Genomic DNA, 9,588 nt, shown 5'->3' with positions numbered 1-9,588 from the left:
AGGTGATGATGCTGTGGATGTACTTTAGCCTAGGTTAAGATTATTATAAGTGCGAATAAAGGTTTTATGACCTACAAATTATAGTGATGTACCTTTAGTAACATGTGGAATACTGAAGAAGTGGGTCCTCAGTCTAAGATACTCAAATGCTGATGTTTTTATGCAATCTGTGGATATTTTATCACTTCATTCGTTAATGTTTAGAACTTAAAGTACTTCACTTTGATAATTTTGTGATCAAACCCGTTTTTGTGTTAATGGTTTGTATTTTAACTTGGTAGGGTTTGTACATTTGAAGCATTTTTGGTGTTAACATTAGAGGGTTATTTCCCTGTGTTTGTGATGTGTTGAGTGTGGGTGGATGCTTGGCACATGGGCGTGGAAATGTTTGTCTATAATATGACTTGTTGGGGCTAGGTTTCAATCCAGGCCAATGGTTGGCATCCAATTTTGAATAACTAATGTCTAGACTGAATGTTTTTCATGCTTAGATTGTTTGTGTTCTCTCTTTAATGTTGTCTCATGACTCTCATCTGTATAATTAGTATTTGTTTTGTTATACTTTAGTTTCATCTTAATAATATGTTGTTTAGCTAATATGTTTTGTTGCATCTATGCAGCCAAAAGTACCATAAGTCTCACTGGAAAATGGCTCCTAAGGCAACCACTCAACAGAAGGCCAAAGGGGCTAAAAAAGGGAAGCAAAAGCAACAGCAAGGCGAGGCTTCATATTTGGTGGATGACGAAGCAAAAGCGTCATTTAGTCTGATTAATAAGCAAAGTATAGAAGAAGGAAGGGATGTCTACATCCCTTCCTTTCAGAGAGGAGGTGTAATGAGATAGGTTTAAGCAGATTGGGTGGGATAACATCCTAAAGTTACCTCCTAAGTGTTATTACCAGTTGGTTAAAGTGTTTTATTCCAATTTGAGATTCAAGGAGGAGGAGGGAAACTTATATGCCCTGTCCAATGTTAAAGGGGTGGAGATTGCCTTGAATATTCATGAGCTGGGTGAAAGGCTAGGAGTCTCAAGTGAAGGACAATTATATTTTTGGGAGCCTAGGAAGAAGTTTGATCACCTCATTGATGTTGGTCGGACTTATAGTGATATAATGGTTCACTACACGGGTAACACCAGCGTGAAGTTGAAGGACCTGAAACCAATTCCTCATGCAATTGCTTAAATAGTGCAACACAACATTATCCCACGAAGAGGTCACCGTGAACGGCTGAGTTCTTTTGAAGCCTATGTCACCCATTGCATTCATTCAGGGAGGCAGCTCAACATGCCGTACATTATTCTCAAAATGATGAAGTATGCAAAAGATGCCCACAATCGTGCTCTCCCATATGGTCGACTCCTTACCCAAATCTTTACTACCTATGGGATTGATCTTGAGGGGGAGGATTGTGAAAGTGGGAAGAATAAGAAGAAGAACAATGAAGTTAAAATCCATGGAAAAAAATTCCATCTTGAGATGGCGGATGTAGGAGTGCAGCCTCCAGGTGTAGGAGCACATCCTGCTGTTGATCCATACATGAGTGGAGATGATTTTGAGCGTGTTGAGAAAAAATTATCACGAACCTCAAGACATTTGCGGAAGATTCTTCGGCGCGTGGATCAAGTCGCCAATAAGCTGGGCATCCCAGATATTCCGGACTCCTCACCACCTCCTGCTGAAGCTGAAGGATCTACATCTGAATCTGAATAGGTTGACTATTCAGATTAAATTTAATTTGGATGTTTTGCTGAATGGGATTCTTTGTTTCAATCCTTTGAACAATGCTTATTTAATAGACAGATAACAAGTTGTAGTAAGGTTCCCAGTTGCTGTTTCTTTATATTCCTTATATTTTGATATTTGAGTATACTATGTGTGATATTTCTTATATTTTGATATTTGAATATACTATGTGTGGAATTCATGGATTACATCCATATACACACCCAAAATTCCTGTTAAGCTAAGATTAAATGTAATGAGATAGGTAGATTGAGTTTATCTCCCCATACGGAATGGATGAAGTAATTTTAAGCAGGTTGGGGTTTGTTACAGGTTGAAGTGGTGTTTGGTAATTCGTATGGTTGGCAGTGATGAAACTGTGCATTAACATGAGACTTTGACTACCTTGTCTGATTTCAGAGCAGATTGTCTGATTTTTTCAATTTTATTTGCAATAAAATTCTGTTCTCCATAGAATGTTTTGCTTAAAGTCATAGACGCGTGAACACGGAAATGGAATTTTTTTCCTCGTCTTAAATGCGTTGTGTTATTTCTTCATACGCATGAACTCGGAAATGGAATTTATTTTAAACTTGTGTTGTTAACACTAACATTGCTCCGTTCTTAAACGAACTAACCCCTTTCGTCTCTGTGATCCGTTAAATTAATCTGGTTGTTTCCGTTGAAAAGGGAATCAATAAGATACTCCCTCTTTCCATCAAAACTCCTGGGGTTGAAACAAGACTTCAAACATAATCACTCCATTTTCCACTTCTGTGTTGAGAGTTATAAATACGTTGACGAACTTTAAAAGGGAACCAGCCCCTTTCATCTGATGAACACATAGAGCAAATGGGCCAGTTCCCTTTTAAAGGGAACCAGCCCCTTTCATCTGATGAACACAGAGAGCAAATGGGCCGATTCCCTTTTAAAGGGAACCAGCCCCTGTAACCTGATGAACACAGAGGCGAAACGGGCCAGTTCCCTTTTAAAGGGAACCAGCCCCTTTCGTCTGATGAACATAGAGAGCAAATGGGCCGATTCCCTTTTAAAGGGAACCAGCCCGTTTCGTCTGTGAACACAGAGAGCAAATGGGCCGATTCCCTTTTAAAGGGAACCAGCCCGTTTCGTCTGTCAACACAGAGAGCAAATGGGCCGATTCCCTTTTAAAGGGAATCAGCCCATTTCGTCTGTGAACACAGAGAGCAAATGGGTCGATTCCCTTTAAAAGGGAACCAGCCCGTTTCGTCTGTGAACACAGAGAGCAAATGGGCCAGTTCCCTTTTAAAGGGAACCAGCCCCTTTCCTCTGATGAACACAGAGAGCAAATGGGCCGATTAAAGGGAACCAGCCCGTTTCGTCTGTGAACACAGAGAGCAAATGGGCTAGTTCCCTTTTAAAGGGAACCAGCCCCTGTATCTGATGAACACAGAGGCGAACGGGCCTGTTCCCTTTTAAAGGGAACCAGCCCGTTTCGTCTGATGAATACAGAGAGCAAATGGGCCGATTCCCTTTAAAGGGAACCAGCCCCCGTTGTCCGATGAACACGAGAGGCGAAACGGGCCGATTCCCTTTTAAAGGGAACCAGCCCGTTTCGTCTGATGAACACAGAGAGCAAATGGGCCGATTCCCTTTTAAAGGGAACCAGCCCCTGTAATCTGATGAACACAGAGGCGAAACGGGCCAGTTCCCTTTTAAAGGGAACCAGCCCCTTTCGTCTGATGAACACAGAGAGCAAATGGGCCGATTCCCTTTTAAAGGGAACCAGCCCGTTTCGTCTGTGAACACAGAGAGCAAATGGGCCGATTCCCTTTTAAAGGGAACCAGCCCGTTTCGTCTGTCAACACAGAGAGCAAATGGGCCGATTCCCTTTTAAAGGGAACCAGCCCGTTTCGTCTGTCAACACAGAGAGAAAATACGTTGACGAACTTTAAAAGGGAACCAAGTACTTTCCATGAGAACACATACACCAATGGGGTTGGTTCCCATTTCATCCCGAGATCAAAAAGTATCAAATTCCCTGTTACGAAATAATAAAAAAACTAGCACATTTTCACGTTCATACATATGAAAAAATAACACTTTGAATAGGCGAAAATGCCGTTCACATATGAATGTATGCTTTATTTGCATTGTAACAAAAATGCGTGAACCTGTCGGTGCGGCAAAATATTCAATTCACTTGTTAACAAAGAAATTAACCGATCAGACAATGTAGTCAAATACTAATGTGAATGTGTTATTTCATCTAAGTCCATGTAAGAGAATTTATTTACATTAACTCCGGGGATATAAAAGAAAAGAATCCAGTCAGTGAGAAGGTTTAGTGAACATATTAAAATGGATCCTAGATCAACTCAGAGGGGTAACAACGAATTGCACACATAGAAGAATCAGCTGTGGTGCCTTTCATGGGGTGGTCATTCAACGTGGTGTTGTATCTGGCCACAGAGTGCAACATAAGTGCTGATCAAATATCCACAAGACAAATATTGAACCACATAAGGTTTTCCATGGAGGTTCAACTTTCTCTCCTCTGTCTGTCACCATCAGATGCACCACCTATCATAGAGAAACAAGGTAACCAGTACTAAATTGTTAGTACACGTAATGAATAGAAAAATCCAGTTAGTCCAAATGTAATGTGTCCGTATTAAAGAAACGCCCGCAATGAGAATAACATTCTCACCACAATATCAAAGAAGAACATAGTCACCCGGGCCGATTCCCCGCTGGTAACCCGAACATGTGTTAGCAAAATTTGGATTTTATAAATTAGACATATTGGAAGTATCATAATTGTTTCACTATGGCATTGAACATAATGATTTCTTCTATATTTGATAATTAGGTTGTTTTTTAGTTCCTACTTCTTAATACCACACCACGAAGGATGACAATATTGCATGGCAACATTGATTCCTGATCAATGCAAGAAAACAAAAGACAATCTGTAACAACTATAATGAAGTCATTGTTGGAGGAAAGGCATGGTTGAAAGGGGTTGGTTCCCTTTAAAAATACGACATTTGACGATGTTGATCCTTGAATAAATATATTGGAGAAAATAAGTGATGCTCCTACTTATCACCCAAATAGTAGATATCATGGTTTACCGCTGAATTAAACAAACTTTGTGAATGACAGACCAAAACTGGCAAGTTTAATGCAGTAATGCGATGAATAAGCTCAACCAATTGAAATAGCAAGAAAAGGGCAAAAGGCCAACAATCACAATAACCGTTTGGATATTTGAAGATGGGGATAATACAATCCTAAATTGTAAGTTTGTAACTCAAATAATGACACTAGTGTGAGGAATGGATATTGGAACTCCAAATATAGACAAAAAATACTAGTCATAATACCAATGATTCAATATTCTCAAGCAACAGTGCAAACAATTAGTACACTCGTACAATGAAAAAGAAACATATAAAACCACCTGGAAATAAGGAAGCAATGCCTCTTCTACGATAGCACTCCCACCAAACCGATCGGTCTTCTCTCGGAGGCATTTTTGACTCATCAAAATCCTGAGCCACATTTGGAGACTGGTCTGTTGATGATCCTTTACCCCCAAAGAAGTTGATTAGAAAATCAAGTTGATCTTGATGAAGATGCACTAGCATAGGAAGGAATGCGATGGTTAACCTGGATCGAAAAACCAAAACATAGCCATGCTTCAGAAACTTATAATCAGTTCACTGTCTACTGGACAACGAGGTTGGAATCTATATTGTACATCCAAAACTATTGTCATGGTTTTCACTAGGTCATATGGTACTCTATTATTGTTGTAAATGGAATCTGAAATCCAATTACACTATCACATTAAGGCCAAAAGTTGAAGGTCATAAATCATTACTCTTAATCTAGGGCCTTCTAGGATCAAGATTCCAATTAAAATGCTTCAGGTGTTTTAATGATGCAAAACACAAAACAAGTTCAATTCGAAATAGCCATTACTGTAAACAAGAATCCAAAACCAATTCAAGCCATTCTTTCAAGCCATTATTGCACAAAAGATTATCTTTCATACGCCAACTACCCCAATCAGGAACATTTAAGTATCTAAGCAAAAGATTTGAAGTAGAGGCTTTCAAGAGAAAACCTACAAAGTTAAGATCCGAATATTGATTTTTATATGACATAATGCATTGAAAAATGTATTTAACCATATTAGTTATTGAGATGATGCCTCCAAGGTTCCAATGATGCAAAGTATTTATTATACCGTTTTTATAAAAGGACAAATCAAAAGGACCCCAAAAAAAAAAAAAAACCTCACAAACAGATTGTGAAAGGGATCATGGCCAAAATGGTATTTTGTTTTAGGGTTAATGTTATTTACGTCTGTGTTTTCTTCTACGGTCAAACAATTGACTTTTTATGTTACATTTGGCAGGGCTAGGACTAGAACCAAGGCTAGGGATAGGGACAGGGGCAACTTTGTCCCGACCGGCCTAATCAAAGAATATCAGGCGAGTTTGGGCTTGCTTGGCTCGTCTGGGTTCAGGAACAAAGACAAGAATTTTAGGCCTTGAGTCAAGGCCGAGGCTGGAATGGGCTTTTAGCTAAGAGCATTTGGGGCTGGATTGGGTTTTAAAAAGCCAGGCCAGCCTGTCCCTGTTGCAGCCCCATATTCATGTTTTTATCATTACTTAAAACCCGGAACCGCTGGTAAATGCCTAAAAAATTGCACTTTACAGATGAAATTTTAAATTAAATATATCCAGCATCAAAGAGGTTCAAAGCTAAGTTGAGAGCAGAGAATAAACGAAAAATCAAAATCTGAACATACCGGTACTCCTCAAGAGGAGTAGAAGGATCTGATATGACTGATTCCAAATCCAACCTGAAAGCTTTGGCAGAGGACTCTCTAGGGTGATCCTTTGAATGATAATCTCCTAAAACCTTCAACATTAAAAGGATAAGCATTATTCAAATGTCTGAATCCTATAAATGAGAGTGTCAGTATAAATTAAACTTTAAGCATAAAATGTCATAGAGCTATACCAACTTCCAGGGTGCTCTCTTGCTGCTATCAAGAAGATGAAAATCCTGAACTGAAAGAGAAAGTTTTGACATGCATATTTCACCATCAGGAAACATATCATACCGAAGATCCATCTTACATAATTCAAGCTCTAAACAAACAGTAGCATCTCTGCCACTTGTATTCATGGTGCTTGTGGTAAGCAGTGCACTCCTCCCTGAGTCATCCCAGTCAGTCCCATCATACATTCGCCACCTCATGCCAATATTCTTGAGAAGTACTCTTCCCTTTGCCTTGGAGATTCCACCAGAACTTGTAGATGGAACCTCACTTTCTAGGAACTGGAATTCTTCAGGATGGTCACCTACATGTGAAATATGGTTTTCTAAAATTATCAGTGAGGTATCCTGATACCATCCACTACTTCCATTTCCACCTTGGGCCACACTGCTTGATTTGTATCCAAAGCATTCTGAGGCAAGGACCGGTTGGTTGCGAGATAACTCGATGGAGGGCATGATTCGGATAAGTAATAGCCTTCTCTAAATTCTGGAAAACCCTCACCATGTAGGGATGATGCATGAGGGCTTCCCACCCCTCGTCCTGACATTGATTCATTAAAGGATAAACTATGTGAAAAAGCTCCAGCATGACACATATGTAAATCATCTCCAACCAGTGCTCCATCAAGGGAAAAACAGAATTGGGATCCACAGGTATTACATGTGCTTGAACTGATCTTGTCAAGATGAAATGCATCCTCACATATCTCATCCATCAGACCCACCACAGAACCACAGTTTGAGTCTAGACTTGAAGCATGGTTTCGAGGAGGTGATGAGGCAGACCGCCTTCGGAGATTATTGTCTCGTAAATCAAATCATCCCTATCAAGTGCCTCGCTGAACATTATTCCACCTAGACTGCAAATGCACAACTGATTCCTCCACATCAAGTGCAAAAAGGTGCTGCAGTTGAGCAACCAAATGAAGAAGACCAGATGTTGTATCATGGCAAGTCTCCAAGTTAATATGAGATTCAGAACATTCTACTTCCCATAAGAGGCCATTCTTACAGCTTTGTTCTCAACATTGCTTCTACAAGTGCCTCCCTAGCCACTTTAACATAACCCATCTTGCGAAGATGTTCCACACTGTAGGTACTTTTAGCATTCTTGGATCCAGATAATGCACAAAGAAGAAGCCCTAGATCTTGCACCCTTATTTTGTAATCACTGTCTATAGAATTTGACGTAGTTTGATTAGAAATATTCAATGAAGCAGCAGCCAACAGACATGCCACATACAGTTCTCCTGGCTCTTCACCGGTCACCACATTTTTTATGTAGGGCTCGTAACTCAAAGCAGCATCCACCAAGTTAAAGGCAAAAGTCACTTGATATGGTGAATCATCCACAACTGATTCCTTGTTTGAGTTCTTGCTCTGTGTCATCAGAAGGTAAGCTGAAAAAGTAGGTTATTGAATTCAACCAATCCAAACGACCACCTGGTGCAACTATTGTACCGCTTCTGATGGTTATAGACGTAATACATTGGAAACTCTGGGGGTCCCAGAAGTGCACAACAGCAGTACCAGCAGAACCGGCAGATAATGCATTGGCACCTTCACCATCACCACGGCCAATTGTAGAGTTGCTACAAGAGATTAGCAGAAGCTCCTTAGATGGAGCTCCCGTGATTGAACCCCAAAGTCCACATTCGCCATGGCCCAACCAAACAAAATTTAGCATCACTAATCCCTCCAATATTTGCAACAGATAATAACTCAAACTTCTGTACTTTCAACTTCAAACTATCACAGGAGCCTGGAAGTTCTGTCTGCAAGGAAGATTTTATATCCTCCACCTTATCCACATCAATCAGTATTTCGACAGATTCACATTCAGCAAGGATCGACAATTGTTCTGCTTCTCTCCTTGGATTGTCACATGGAGCAAAGACTGTTATCACTAGCCATAAATGTTAAACCATCTAAAATCTGACTAAGAAGGCAATGTATATCCTTATACTGAGAATTGTTAAGGTGGATTGAAACAGAAGTAAGATGGAAATGTAGGAAAAATGCAAAGCTCAAAATCATCTCTTGTCGTGTATGAGAATGTGTATTCTCCACATCCTTCAAAGTGGTTACAGATGCAAATTCAGAACCATAATCCATCACCTTATTTCGACTCATTGAACACTGGGCAGTAGCTAAGGACTGACCCTTCTTCGCCATCCAAGGACCAGTAACAGGACCCTCCTGCCAAGACATAGTAACGCCAGGATAACGACCTCTCCTGCTAATTACTGAGAAAAACTTATGGGCAGAGAAAGCATGCTTCTGGATAAGTGAGTCATTGCCAATAGGAACTTTACAAGAATTAATTAAATAAAGAAAAATATTCCCAAAGTCCAAATGGATGGAACCAGAAGCCCCAGCATCTAATCGCCTTTTTGACTGCCATCTTGAATTTTTTCCTTTGTCACTGGTGTACAGAAGTCAATTGCAATAAACTGATCCCAGGAAGTATAGCATCCGAAATTAAGAAAATTGCAATTATTACCTGCAACTATTATTTAATAAGGAAAAGTGGATAGATAAATTCTTGTGAGCACAACAATTACCTACAAAATGAGAACTGCATCTCCACATTTTGCATTTAGATAGTGTAAACTTTTGTCATCACATTCATGCTTTTGCTCTTCATCATGAAATGAAAGTACAAGAGAAATCCCATTAACAGTTGCCTTTAGGTTTGTCTCGACATGCTTCTGATCTGCACATGTATATGATAATAAAATAGATAAAGAAATAAATACGCATGGGTTACCCCAAAACAGTAATCAAGTGTCACATGTTAAGAA

General features: G+C 39.7%; 1 pseudogene across 1 annotated transcript; it reads right to left on the bottom strand.

Moving 5' to 3' along the window:
* Positions 1-4,582: 4,582 nt before the first annotated feature.
* Positions 4,583-9,383, bottom strand: LOC149004996 (autophagy-related protein 2-like; annotated as a pseudogene). Its single transcript, XR_016169946.1, has 5 exons — positions 9,349-9,383; positions 6,743-9,209; positions 6,528-6,640; positions 5,169-5,377; positions 4,583-4,645 (listed from the first exon to the last, which is right to left on the bottom strand). The product of XR_016169946.1 is annotated as an autophagy-related protein 2-like (transcript).
* Between the last annotated feature and the right edge of the window lie 205 nt (positions 9,384-9,588).

The sequence above is a fragment of the Hakea prostrata genome, chromosome 9 (assembly GCF_041222555.1).
Source record: "Hakea prostrata isolate BN-2017 chromosome 9, UWA_Hpros_2, whole genome shotgun sequence".
Taxonomy (NCBI): domain Eukaryota; kingdom Viridiplantae; phylum Streptophyta; class Magnoliopsida; order Proteales; family Proteaceae; genus Hakea; species Hakea prostrata.
Note: the sequence above shows the minus strand (reverse complement) of the source record. Positions and strands in the feature narration are given on the sequence as shown.